We start from the raw sequence: 14,946 nt of genomic DNA, 5'->3' as shown, positions 1-14,946 counted from the left end.
TTTCTTCTTTCTTTCTTCTTTCTTTTTTTCTTCTTCCTTTTTTTTTCTTCTTCCTTTTTTTTCTTCTTTCTTTTTTTCTTCTTCCTTTGTTTTTCTTCTTCCTTTTTTTTTCTTCCTCCTTTGTTTTTCTTCTTTCTTTTTTTCTTCTTCCTTTTTCTTCTTTCTTTCTTCTTTCTTTTTTTCTTCTTCCTTTTTTTTTCTTCTTTCTTTTTTTCTTCTTCCTTTGTTTTTTTCTTCTGTTTGTTTTTCTTGTGTTTTCTTTTGTTTTCTATTTTCTTTCTTTTTCCTTTTTCTTTTTTCTTGTGTTTTCCTTTTTTTGTTTTTTTCTTCTGTTTGTTTTTTTGTTTTCTTTTGTTTTTTTCTTCTTCCTTTGTTTTTCTTCTGTTTTTTGTTTTCTTTTGTTTTTTTCTTCTGTTTGTTTTTCTTGTGTTTTCCTTTTTTTTTCTTCTTTCTTTTTTTCTTCTTCCTTTGTTTTTGTTCTGTTGTTTTCTTCCTTTTTCTTTTGTTTTCTTTTTTTTCTTCCTTTTTCCTTTTTTCTTCCTTTTTCTTGTTTTTCTTCTGTTTTTCTTTTGTTTTCTTCTTCCTTCTTTCTTCTTCTTCCTTTTTCCTTTTTCTTTCTTCTTCATCTTCCTTTTTCTTCTTCCAGCTTCTTCTTTAGTCGGCGTCGGGGCAGGGCTTCGGCGTCGGCGTCGGCGTCGGGGCAGGGCTTCGGCGTCGATCGGCGTCGGGGCAGCGCTTCGGCGTCGAGAGAGAGGAGAATGGGAAATGGCGAAACTGCTAAGTGCAGTATTTATAGACGCACCTTTAGTCGCGGTTGGGGAGGAGGACCGCGACTAAAGGTACCCTTTAGTCGCGGCTGGCCACACCAACCGCGACTAAAGGTACCCTTTAGTCGCGGTCCGCCTCCCCAACCGGGACTAAAGGGTTTTGGCACCGCTTTCGCTCCCGCGCAGAAAGACCCTTTAGTCGCGGTTGGGGACAACAACCGTGACTAAAGGGTACCCTTTAGTCGCGGTCCGCCTCCCCAACCGGGACTAAAGGTCTGTGCTGGAACTGGCGCGGTGCGGTGGGATGTTTAGTCCCACCTCGCTAGCCGAGAGGCTTCGACAGTGGTTTATAAGCGCGGCTGCGCTCACCACTTCGAGCTCCTCTCAAATGCAGGCTTACGGGCCTATTCTGTCACTATGTGCCTGTGGGCCTACTAGGCCTTTTGCGGGACTGAATCCTGGCCCATTAATGGGTTCCTAGTCGTATTTAGGCCGTGGTGGCCCAGTAGGTGGCATATTTTTTATTTTTTGCCTGTTTTTTGTTTTCTTTTTTGCTTTATTTATTTTGTTTTGTTTTTCTTCTTTTTTTTCTTCCTTTTTTCCTTTTTCCTTTTTTCTTCTGTTTTTTCTTCTGTATTTTTCTTCTGTTTGTTTTTTTCTTCTGTTTTTTTCATCTTTTTTTTCTTCCTTTTTTCCTTTTTCCTTTTTTCTTCTGTTTTTTTCTTCTGTTTGTTTTTTTCTTCTGTTTTTTCTTCTGTTTTTTCTTCTGTTTTTTTCTTATGTTTTTCTTCTGTTTTTTTCTTCTGTTTTTCCTTTTTTTTCTGTTTTTTTCTTCCTTTTTCCTTCTTTCTTCTTCTTCCTTTTTCCTTTTAAAATCAGAAAAATAAAACTAATTCATTTTAAAATCTTAAAAATACAATTATATATCAAAAAAATCAGAAAAATAAAACTAATTCATTTTAAAATCCCTTGAAGGTTTGACAAAAGGTTTGATACATCATTCAGTTCATCGACCAAATACAAAGTTTGATACAATAAATTATTACACATCAATTCTTCCCTTGTGTCCCTGCTTGCTTATGATTGTGCCGTATCCATGGAGCATCCTCATCATTTAACTTAATGCTTGGGTCAGTGTTCACTTTGAAGGGCGGAATTTCACCAAACATATTATAATCTTCTGACATGTCTGTCTTGTCCTCCACTCCCACGATGTTTCTTTTCCCTGAAAGAACAATGTGGCGCTTTGGATCATCGCATGATGTACTGATCGTTTTCTTATCTTTCCGTTTCCTCGGTTTGCTACTCATGTCCTTCAAATAGAAAACCTGAGTTACATCTTTGCCAAGGACGAATGGTTCGTCAAGGTAACCAAGATTGTTGAAATCCACCATTGTCATTCCGTATTGCTCGTCCACCTTTACCCCACCTCCTGTTAGCTTGAACCATTTGCACCGGAACAAAGGGACCTTAAAGGAGGGTCCATAGTCAAGTTCCCATATCTCCTCTATGTAACCATAATATGTGACCTTTTGCCCATTCTCGGTTGCTGCATCAAAGCGGACACCACTGTTTTGGTTGGTGCTCTTTTTATCTTGGGCGATGGTGTAAAATGTATTCCCATTTATCTCGTACCCTTGGAAAGTCGTTATAGTCGAAGATGGTTTCTTGGCCAACATGTACAGCTGATCTCCAACATCATTGTCATTCATTAAATGTTTTCGCAACCAACTGCCGAAAGTCTCCATGTGGGCCTTTCTAATCCAGGATTCAGGCTTCCCCGGGTTGTCCGAGCGTAAAATATTCTTGTGTTGCTCGAAGTACGGAGCCACCAAGCTGGAATTTTGCAGAACTGTGTGGTGTGCTTCAGTCATAGAATGACCGTCCATACATATCGTGGATTCCCTTCCGATCTTGCCTTTTCCACTTAGTCTCCCCTCGTGCTGCGATTGAGGAATACCAATCGGCTTAAGGTCAGGAACATAGTCAATACAGAACTCAATTACCTCCTCATTTCCACAGCCATTGACGATGCTTCCTTCTGGCCTAGCACGGTTACGAACATATTTCTTTAATACTCCCATGAACCTCTCAAAGGGGAACATATTGTGTAGAAATACAGGACCGAGAATGGAAATCTCTTCGACTAGGTGGACCAGGAGGTGCGTCATAATATCGAAGAAGGATGGTGGGAACACCAACTCGAAACTGACAAGGCATTGGACCACATCGTTCTGTAACCGTGGTAGATCTTCTGGATTGATTACCTTCTGAGAGATTGCATTGAGGAATGCACATAGCTTCACAATGGCTACTCGAACATTTTCCGGTAGGAGCCCCCTCAAAGCAATTGGAAGCAATTGCGTCATAATCACGTGGCAGTCGTGAGACTTCAGGTTTTGGAACTTTTTCTCCGCCATGTTTATTATTCCCTTTATATTCGACGAGAAGCCAGACGGGACCTTCATACTGCTCAGGCATTCAAAAAAAATGACCTTCTCTTCTTTGGTAAGAGCGTAGCTGGCACGACCTTGAAACCATTCCGGATGCCGGTCATCTGGGTCTTTCAAAAGTTGCTGGTCCTGCCGTGCTTCCTTTGTATCATTTGTCTTCCCATACACGCCCAAGAAGCTTAGCAGGTTCACGCAAATATTCTTCGTAACATGCATCACGTCGATTGCAGAGCGGACATCTAGGACTTTCCAATATTCTAGCTCCCAAAATATAGATTTCTTCTTCCACATGGGTGCGTGCCCGCCAACTCCCCGCGGAACTGATTGTCCGCCAGGACCCTTTCCAAAGATGACTTTCAAATCCTTGACCATATCAAATATCTCAGCACCAGTACGTTCTGCAGGCTTCGGCCGGTGATCTGCCTTGCCGTTGAAATGCTTGCCTTTCTTTCTTACGTTATGATTTCGGGGAAGAAATCGACGATGACCCAGGTACACGTTCTTCTTACAATTAACCAAACGTACACTTTCAGTCTCATGTAAGCAGTGCGTGCATGCATTGTATCCCTTATTTGTCTGTCCCGAAAGGTTACTGAGAGCAGGCCAATCGTTGATGGTTACAAAAAGCAACGCTCGTAGGTCAAATTCCTCTCCTTTGTGCTCATCCCAGACACGTACACCAGGTCTGGCCCACAACTGTAAAAGTTCTTCAACTAATGGCCTTAGGTACACATCGATGTCGTTGCCGGGTTGCTTAGGGCCTTGGATGAGAATTGGCATCATAATGAACTTCCGCTTCATGCACAACCAAGGAGGAAGGTTGTAGATGCATAGAGTCACGGGCCAGGTGCTATGGCTGGAGCTCTGCTCGCCAAAAGGATTAATGCCATTAGTATTTAGACCAAATCTTATGTTCCTTGCGTCAGCTGCAAAATCTTTGAACACTCTGTCGATCTTTCTCCATTGCGTTCCATCAGCGGTGTGTCTCAACTCCCCGTCGGACTTACGGTCCTCTTTGTGCCATCGCAACGACTTGGCATGCTTTTTGTTCATGAACAGACGTTTCAACCGTGGTATTATAGGAGCATACCACATCACCTTGGCGGGAACCCTCTTCCTGGGTTTCTCGCCCTCAACATCGTCACCAGGGTCATCGCCTCTGATCTTATAACGCAATGCGGTGCATACAGGGCATTCATTCAAATTCTCGTATTCACCGCGGTAGAGGATGCAGTCATTAATGCATGCATGTATCTTCAGAACCTCTAAACCTAGAGGGCAGACAGCCTTCTTTGCTTCGTACGTACTGGCGGGCAACTCGTTATTCTTCGGGAACATATTCTTCAACATTTGCAGCAAATTTTCAAATGATGAGTCACCTACACCTTCCTGTGCCTTCCATTTTAGCAAATCCAGTGTGCAGCCCAGCTTTTTCAGACTATTATCGCATCCTGGATACAACGACTTTTTGTGATCCTCTAACATGCGATCCAAATTCTCCCTATCCTTGTCAGTTTCGCAGCGTCTCCGTGCATCAGCAATGGTCCGACCAAGATCATCAGCGGGCTCATCATGTGCCTCTTCTTCACCTTCACCTAACCCTTCCCCACCTTCAGCATCATCCTCCATGAAAGTATCACCGAAATGATCATGATAGTTGTCATCGATATCATCCCCTTCTTCATCTTCTTCCATTCTAACCCCTCTTTCTCCATGCTTGGTCCAACAATTATAGCTTGGCATGAAACCGTGCCGAAGCAGGTGCATGTGAACGTCTCTTGAGGAGGAGTAACCCTTCTGATTCTTACAGACAGCACATGGACAGATAATAAAACCTTGCTGCTTGTTCGCATTTGCCACTACGAGGAAATCTTTCAAACCCGTAGTGAACTCGCCGGAGAGTCGGGGACCGTACATCCATTGCCGATTCATCTGCATTATTATGATATAAAGTATATAATTAACCATCATGCATTTGTTAAACTAACTAGCTAGAAATAATACAAATTAAACAATGAACTACACACATGCATATTTTATCAATGACACATGAAAGGTTCAAGTTGCTAACCGCGATCGCGGAGGAAAAATAAATGAGAAAGCTCAAGTGTGGCTCGGACACTTCATATCATGTTTGTTTCAGGCTCTCGGGCATTTCATCAAACACCTTGTGTGCATAGGAGGAACCAAAAGCAAACCCACCACCCCCTTCTGAAAATTGTGAAGTGAGCTGAGTGAAGTGAAGTGAGCTGAGTCCTATATATAGGGATGGGCCTTTAGTCCCGGTTGGCCTGGCCAACCGCGACTAAAGGCCTTCGGGGACCTTTAGTCCCGGTTGGCCAGGCCAATCGGGACTAAAGCCCCTCCCGTCCGCCAGCTGGATGGGCCTTTAGTCCCGGTTGGCCTGGCCAACCGCGACTAAAGGCCTTCGGCGACCTTTAGTCCTGGTTGGCCAGGCCAACCGGGACTAAAGCCCCTCCCGTCCGCCAGCTGTCGACCGAGCGCGCTGGGCCCAGATAGTTGGTCGCGGGTCTCCTCCCGAACCGCGACTAAAGACCCCTTTGATCGCGGTTCGATTATTTTGGGGACTAATGGGGGCGTATGGAAGCCTCTTAGTGTGTGTGTGTGTGTGTGTGTGTGTGTGTGAGAGAGAGAGAGAGAGAGAGAGAGAGAGAGAGAGATGTGACAATAAAATACAAGCAGACTCAAGGCTCCCATGCTATGACTAATATGACCTTATGTAATTCACACTAACACGCATTTCATCTAATGCAGAAATTGAGGGTAGTAGAATTATCCTCCGTTTGGATAGGTCATCGAGTTGATGTCGACAGTCAGTAGGCGTAGCAGTGTTGTCTTGCAGGCCTCCGGCACGTCGCTGGGTTTGTTTGATCTTCACGTCATTGGGCAGCACCTCCACATTGGTTTTTGGAGTGAATTTTGGGAGGTAGGTAACCTTCTGCGATGGACTAATCAGTACATGCTAGTCAGCCCCTTATATATATTGTGTCGTCTTTGACAATGGGAATTAACCATATTAGCGTAAGCCAGCCCCCAATAATGTACAGAATTTGTTAAATCATGAAATTAGTTGATGGGCCCACGGTGACCTATGGTAATCAACATTTTAACCATCTGGTCAACTAATAATCCTAACATTCTCCCACTTGATCGAATTGTTAACATCATTAGTCCATACCTCAACAAAATTACCATACCAAGGTAATGTATTCACAAGAATCGCATAATTTTCACTGGAACCCCGTTAACTAGTATAATATATACTCCGCCTCGACACAATATGTTCCCGGTAGGGAGTCTGAATGTGCATTCAACTGTATTCCGGTCTTATGGTCATAGTAATTTGTTTCTATTTCATAATGTGCACTCATTTAGCAAAACAAACTTTCTTATTGTCCAGATCAAAATTTGAGATCTCGTCAATGCCATTAATAGGCTTTCAATTATTCTTATGCTAGGAAAAATTAGTTGTAAGTGTTTAGTTTGGCGATAAGCGATCATGGACTTGGTATGCACATGCTGAATTTAATATTTGATCTTCAACATTATTTTTAACAAAATGATACTCACTCGACTTGTTGTTACTTGTAAACAGAAGCGCGGATTTTACCACAAAAAAATAAACAACAAAATATTTAAGCCACCAGGCTTTACCCGGTAGTCTCACAACCTGGTGAAAATTGCATCGTTATCACCTTTGACAATAGGTTTAGTGGTGGACAAGAAGTACATGATATACCATCTTAACGTACATGCAATTCTCCTCGTTATTTTCCCTTGGGAAAATACATCCTATGTTTTGCGTTAAATGCAGAGACTGAATAGAAGCACCTTAATGTTGAGAATTCTCTTGTACTTGATGACATTCTTTTAATATAATTTGGCCTTATAAAGGTCATTCGTTATATAGTAGGGATAAATTTACATCCTAGCAGAGATCAACAAGGAACACGCATCCTACAAAGAATAAGGCAACAATAACCAACTCTCCTAATGCAAACATGGATGACACAGCATTTGTAATCTTCAGGCCACCTGTGACTGGGAGACTGAGACGTGGTTTTCTATGAAGATTCGAGCATTTCGTTTATTCCACAAATTTCAGATTGCATACGAGACTATAAGATTGAGCATGGCTATGGTCTTCGTTGCACGCAATGACGGCTCTGCCCCCCACCAGCTTGGATAATCACTGTTGAGTGTACAGGCTCGTAGTGTGAGATGACACAATGAAGCAGATCGCCTTTTTTCTTGGGGACAGCTGAAGCAGATCACTATTTTCTTGGGACGCCTGAAGCAGATCACACGTGTACCAGAACCACTTTGGAGAAAGGGAAATTAAGGCCCAGGTACGAGTACGTACGACGCATACTATAGGACCTGATATATACTCCATCTGTTTCAAAATAGATGACTCAACTTTGTACTAATTTTGTACTAAAGTTAATACAAAGTTAAGTCATCTATTTTCGAACGGAGGGAGTATATATAGCAACACTAATAGATGAATAAATTATGTGCTCACCAACCGTCCTCCGTCTAAGCACGGCTAGAACTTATAAAGAAGGATGCACTGCGTTGTAGTCTACTTCTTGTAGCCTCTAAGTATGCTATCAGGATAGCACTTTTGCTGGCAAGTAATAACATGAACGGAGTAGAGAGAGAGAGAGAGAGAGAGAGAGAGAGAGAGAGAGAGAGAGAGAGAGAGAGAGAGAGAGAGAGAGAGAGAGAGTGTGTAACAGGTTGGACCATTGGAGTGGTTGTTAATGGAAGGCATAAGGAAATGCATCATCTTCGCCGTTGTGGAGTTCAGAGACGAGAAGGTAGGGGAACATGAATGACATGGAGGAAAAGCTAACAAATGAACATAGCAGTACGAATCAGCTCAATGCTTACTAGGTCCACGGAAACTGACGTATAGAGAAATTTAAAAAGGCACTAGAAGGAGGAAACCCAGCGGTTGGGCACGCGACGCAGAGGAGAGTAAAGGCCTCATGGTCGCAGGGTCGTAGTCAGGGTCCGAGTTGCTGCAGTGGCAGACCAAACAGAACGTGTTCCTGTGCATCAAAATCTCTGCTCTGGTCCAAACAGTGTACAACACATCAGAAGTCAACCAGTAAGCAGTAACACATGCATCAAAACACTAATCACGAAAAATTAAAAAATGAAAAGAAATAAGAGATATCGTCTCTTCCTTTTTATACCTGAACAACAGGTCAATGCAGCTACATACCGTGAACGCAGGCCGGAGGCAGCGGTAATCATCTCCAGGAACTGAGCCACAAGAAACCGCGGGATGGGCGGCATGAGTCTCTGATGGTGTTCCATCTCATCGACGGCAACAAGCTGCAAGGTAGCCGCGAGCCATAGCCTGCCGGCTGGGCTACCCCCCCCCCCCCCCCCCCCCCCCCCCGCGTCGTCTCCTCCGAGGCGACTCGGGGGAAACCCTAACCGCCACCGCCGCACCCCTCCTCCCCCCCTCCCCTTCCCCTCTGCCGCCGCCAGAGGTGTGCGCCGGCGTGCGCTCGACACCGATGAAGGTGGCGGCGGGGGATCTGGCGGCTCCACATAGCGTGGAGGGCCTCGACATCCGGGGCGGCGGCCCTGGGCAGAGAGCGCCGGGTGGCCCGGGCGGCGGGCCATTCCGGCCGGAGCTGGTGAGGCGCCTCCCTCGGTCTCGCGGGGGACGAGGAGGCGTCGGTCCACGGTCGCCGGTGTGCGGCCTCCCCTGCGCGGTTGCGGCCACCAGATGCATCTCATCCTCTCCGCCCCGATCTGCTCCTTCCATCGCCGGATCCGGGTCCTAGTGGCTTAGGCCGTTCTTCCCGGGCGCCGGCAGCGCGGATCTCGTCGAGTGGGGTTGGATCCCCTGGCCGGCGCAGCCACATCGCAGGCGACGCCATGGGCGTCGTACCCCTCCCTGGAGGCTGTGGTGAGGATCCTTCTTCCCCTCCTTCCATTCCCTGCTAGGTGAAAGCCTAGGTCCCCTGATTCGGGCGGCGACGACACATCCGTGTCGTGTTCCTTCTTGGAGGCGCAGTCCGGGGATCGCAGGGGCGGCGAGAGAGTCGGGTTGTGGGTGTGATGGTGGCGGGTGGCAGCTTGGCTCGGCGCTTCACTGCCTTTTCTTCGGTGGCTCATCGCTGTTACCCTTGTTGCTGCGACTGTGGCTGACAGCTCTAGCCCTTCGGTGTGGCTTAACCGTGGACGACGACGGTGCTCAGAATGGTGTGCTCTGTGCTAGCAGGTCTGCTCCTAGTTCCTTCCTCATGCGCAGCTTGGACGTCTTCCTCTGGGTTCTAGGGTGAACCGAGCTGCCGCCTGCCGGTGCGGCATCCTTCGAGCGAGGATGAGAGGGCAGGGGCCCTTTGCAGTGGCAGTTCCAGAGGAGTGTCTGTTCTGTCTTCGAGTTTGGCTACGATCACGAAGCTTGCGCGGTGGTGCATCCTCTCAAGTCCGTAGCTTGTCCGGTTGGTGTAGGTCGTCCTCTAGGGTGATGGCGGCAGCATGGCGTGCTTGCTATCGCTGCTGCCTTAGAGTCTGTTTCGCTTTGCTCCTTGTATCAGCCGCTTGTTTCTCTTCTTGCTTTTTCTTGTAAGTTGGTGATCTTGTTATCCTGGCCGGTTGATGGCTTTGTTAATTCAAAGTCGGGCTCTTCTTGAGCCTTCGTTCTAAAAAAAATAGCCTGCCGGCCATGGATGCATTTAAACTGATTGAAGAAGGAGCCTAATATTACTTTGCTGTCACTTAAAATAGTAAAATCCTTACTAGAGCACATGGTCAGATGGTAAAATGCTCACTAGAGCACAACGATCAAATGGTAAATGCCAAGGAAACCAACATGAATGTTTGAAATAGAACAGAAACAAAACCTCCGGTTCCACAACTGCAAAATCCAAGATACATGACTGAAGATTGTTATCTATACTCCATGATCAATCCATCATAAAATCACTGATAAGTACAAATTCGCTTCCAGCTAGCTTGGAGCCGCTCCCACACTCACCGCATCTTGGTGCTGCTGAATAACCACGCCCACCAATGATCGTTAACCCATTCTCTCGCCTGAATATATCATTTAAAAACCTCTTCTCTACTTTCATCAGATAGAGGGACCATTATATTGAAGCAATGAAGCATCATGATCTTGAGATTTTGTTTTCTGCTAGATGTTATGTTGCTTACTGGATGGAGTAAACTGTCAAAACAAGTTTTTTTTCAAAAAGGAAGAGTACCCCAGCCTTGCATCGAGCGATGCGCACAATCATTTTTATTATATTATTCAACAAGACCCGACAAAACAAATACATGGATCAACCCAAAGCCACCTGCCTGGCAACCATTGTTGTTACAACTACAAGCTTGATGATGTGCCCTGACCTCGCATCAATATGCACCATCTAATCCGGTGGCCTCACCAAGCCGCCTCCGGCAAAACCAGAGCACCAACCGGTCTAGTGGACCTTCTGTGCACCGCATGCACACACTCTTCCGATATCCCACCTTCAGGAGCGAGCAACGTATTCACCATCCAACTCATTATTCCGTGGATGCCACCATGGCGCCAGACAGCACCACCAACATGTGCTCGTCCATCAAGACACATTTGCCGTCGAGACTCCGCTGCACCATGCCGCCAAGACCCGCCGCCGTTGACGCGGTACATACGACACTACACCACCGCCTGGTCTAGATCGCCGCCAACACCAACTCAAGGATGTCCAACGGCCACATAGCTCCCAAGGCGGCTCACTAAAGAAGAAATGACCCGGAAGGCACCGTCGCCGCCCACCGCAGTTAAGACATTCACCCGGGAGGGCGTCGCAGCCGTTGCGGAACAAAGGCCTACTAGGGATTTAACCGATCTATATCCCGACCACCAGCTCCATCCACATCGAGACTAGTAAGACCGCGACCCAGATACGGAAGACCACACCTGGCAGAGAAGGCGAGTAGGCAACAAGATCAGGTGCCGCCAGCCGCCGGGAAAGCGATAACCATCACGCCCCCACGCAGCACCACAAGACCTCCACGGCACCACAACACCACCGCAATCATCCACTACCAGGCCACCGTCATATGCAGTTGACGGGAGTGAGCCGTCGCGCCGCCGCCATGGCGCAGATCCGGGGTCGCACACCTGCGCAATTGGGTGTCCCGTGCCACTTGATGCGACGTGAGAGGGAGGAGGGCCTCCGCCACCACCGTCGGCCGCCAGTGCTTACGTTGGTAGCTTCCTCCGGCGACAACGGAGGTGAGCAAGACAGATACGGCAGAGCCTGGTGGCTAGGTCTTGGGATCCTCCCGAGTCGCCCGAGAGGGGGGGGGGGAGGGGGCGCGTGAATCCTCGTCCCACGCATAGGAGGTCCTCCATTCATTATCATTTTTTGGCATGACATTTGCAATCTTGATGGCCAACTGCGAGCTGGTACCGTTAAAAGTTCAAACATTTTGCTCCTTCCACAAATTCCAGATGTGCATGAGACTATAACATTGAAGATGGTTCTGGCCTTCATTACAACCTCAAAAGGCACTGTTGAGTGTAGAGGTCAGGATGAGCTGGGGACAACAAAGTAGAGCACACACATATATGTAGCCAAACCTCCATGGAGAAAGGACAATTATGACTGGTGCGACACATATTCCAGGACTTGGCCACAAAGTTAATGGATGGTATATAGCTAATGCACTCACCAACCTTCCACGGCCTAAGCATTGCACTTCCATAGAAAGGATGCACTGCCTATATATGTAGTCCACTTCTTACAGCCCGCTAACTAGTGTCTTAGCAGGATAGTACTAGCTGTCAAATTAAAATCAACGGTGTTGGAGCTTCATGGAGAGAGAGCAAGAGAGCAGACACAATAACAATGGGTTACAGTGCAAGCCGTTGTGAATGGGAGGCATTTGGAAACACATTATGTGGAACCGAGTCATAGGACCGCCTTATTCGGTGCTGGGGTTGGAGCCGAGTCACGCGAGGAACGTACACGAGAGATAGACAGAGGAAGGTGTGGCCAAGAGCCTGAAACCAAATTTTGTTGCAGTTTCGCTGCTACTACTACGCTTCCCCTGTGTGTTTTGTTTGCCCAGAAACCATTTGTTCTCACCGCTGTCTCTACGTGCATCCTCTCACAGGGTACTTGATCACAGCTGCTGTAAAAATGAGATGTACTGGCAGGTTATCATGGGCATGCTAGCCGCACCCAAGCAAGGACCAAAGGCATCAACCCAAAATCTAGACTATTGAATGACACACTTTCTTGAACGCCGAGTGGCATGCATTGTCGGACAAATTTTATAATAACTGGTTCAGTTTCCCGCTGAGAACCAAACAGAGGGCACTCGGCAAAGCGTACTAAGCCGAGAGGAATACTGGGCAACAGCAGGTGGTACTCGGCAAACACAGGCATTTACCGATACCATGTGCAAAACACACTCAGCAAAAGGAAGGAACTCGGCAAATTCTCTTTTTGCCGAGAGCCAAACAGTGAACCCACAGCAAAGGTGGTGCCATGTGCCATCCAGCAGTGGAAACAGCTCGGTAACGGTGGCAATCTTTGCCGAGAGCCCGTGACTTGGCTCTCGCCAAAAGAGTTGTTTCCCTTGCATTATTAAATTGGACTTTTTCGTCACTGTCTATGTTAGAGCTGAGTTTAGTCCCACCTTACCTAAGGATGAGCAACAGGACCGGTTTAAATAGTCAGATAGTCCAGAAGCAGTAAGCTTCGGTATTCATTACATTCTTGTTAAGGACATGGACTGTTACTGTGAATCTTCACATGTTCCAGTCGGAGAAAATGATGGATGCCGGCGCTTTTTATTAATTCAATTATTTATTTATTTTTCATTTTTTCCATCGTGTGAGAGCAATGATCCAACCGTTTAAATCCACGAAAAATCATATGATGCCGGAAATTGGCCACTGTAGAGTGTGGTAAAAGTTTGGGTGCGTTTCGAAGAGGCCTTACCTGAGGCCGTTTGTAAACTACACCGTCTCCGAGGTAATTTCTTGGTATCGAGAGGGAATATGTCGGGTTTGTGTAGGAAGTGTGGGTCCTAGGCCTGTTGCTCCCTTCGGCTCAAAATTTCTTGTGCTCTCATTGGAGGCCATCAAATGACACGTGACAGGCCCCGCATTTTTTGGACTCGGCTAAAATTTGAAACACTTATTGCTCTGCTAGGGTTTTAGAGCCGGAAATTGCAGATCTGCAAGACAACACATGAAATCATGCCCAGAAGCGGCATGGAAAATCCTATGTGATATCTCTGTGACATGCATAGTCCTTGTTCAGATGAGAGAGGGTCAGGCCCAGCCACCAGAGGACGAAATTGCCTTGGCGGCATGCCTGATCCAACCGTTTAAATCCACGGAAAATTGTACGATGCCGGAAATCCTCGGGAGCTGGCATGGTGTCATCACATAGATAAGAGGGGTGTGTCATGATGTAGGCGAAGAGGTGAGTGGATGAACGAGGAGAATGAAGGGATAAGAGGTGGGGAGGAAGAAAACGATGTCTGCTGAAGAGGTAGGGAGGAATTTCTTGGTTTAGCAGCACACATCATCGAAACTGACCCAGAAATTCCGTCAGACCGGGGGATGGGCGGGTGGCCACTAAGAAGTTTATGCCTCAGACAAAAACACTACCGAACCAAAATTTTGATAGGCATTTAGCTTGCACATAAGATGGAACAATCACGAGTAAATAATAGAGTTAAAAAGGAGTATTGTCATGCCTTAAAGTTCATAGCCATTTAAACAAAAACACCTTTTTGACCATAGCAAACTTGTAAACTTTGGTCTCAACTTAAACATACCCGAGGACTCTTGGAAGGTGTTCATCTCATCAGCGGCAGCAGATCCTGACAGACAAAGCTGTGTCACAACCACGAGAGCCTCCATCTCCATCATAAGATGAAGGAGCCCACTTGTTTTAATCCATGTGGAAAAGCTAACTGGATAGTCATCTCATAATATCACAACCTTTGTAGTTGGGAACAAAAACCAAAATTTAGCTAGCATGACACTGTTTCAAACACAATGACATGCATTTGAAAAAAAAAAATTGGGACAATTCAGATTCTTAGATATTAAAACGTCTAGGCAAGGATTGAAGACGTCGATTTGAGGCGAATCGATGGGGCAACGATTCATGGACGAATCGCGCTACTAGTCATGAGTAGTCGAGGTTTTCGGTAAAGGCGAAGTACTGACTCGTAGACTATTCTTGACTAGTCGAGCAACTCATAATCATTTCCTATAAGAAACCTACATGGCACTAGTTTGAACAAAGATACAGAGCCTCCGATTCCGCAACTGCAACCGCAACATTCAAGATGGGATGACCAAAAGTCAACTTTGCGATACAAGACCCTAGTATTAGGATACAATTGCACTATCCAGCATCTAGTTAGCCAACTCCATGATGGCACTCACAATGTCACCATCCACAACCTTGAGCGCCTTCATGGCCTTGTATCTCGATAGGAAGTCAAGCATTATCACGATGTTGAGGTTTTCTTTTGTACCATGGTATAGGTTTCAGAGAAAATTCATGTAACAATCAGGTGCTTGGTCATTTATTATAGTAGGATAGGTTTAACAACCTAGCAAGGACAAAAAAGGAATACATAGCTTATAGAGCATAAAGATAGTAGTACGCTAATCTCTCAACGCAAACAGGGACAACATTCATTTGCAATCT

Source organism: Aegilops tauschii, chromosome 3, assembly GCF_002575655.3.
Source record: "Aegilops tauschii subsp. strangulata cultivar AL8/78 chromosome 3, Aet v6.0, whole genome shotgun sequence".
Taxonomy (NCBI): domain Eukaryota; kingdom Viridiplantae; phylum Streptophyta; class Magnoliopsida; order Poales; family Poaceae; genus Aegilops; species Aegilops tauschii.
The sequence above is the reverse complement of the archived record's forward strand: the minus strand, read 5'-3'. Positions refer to the sequence as shown.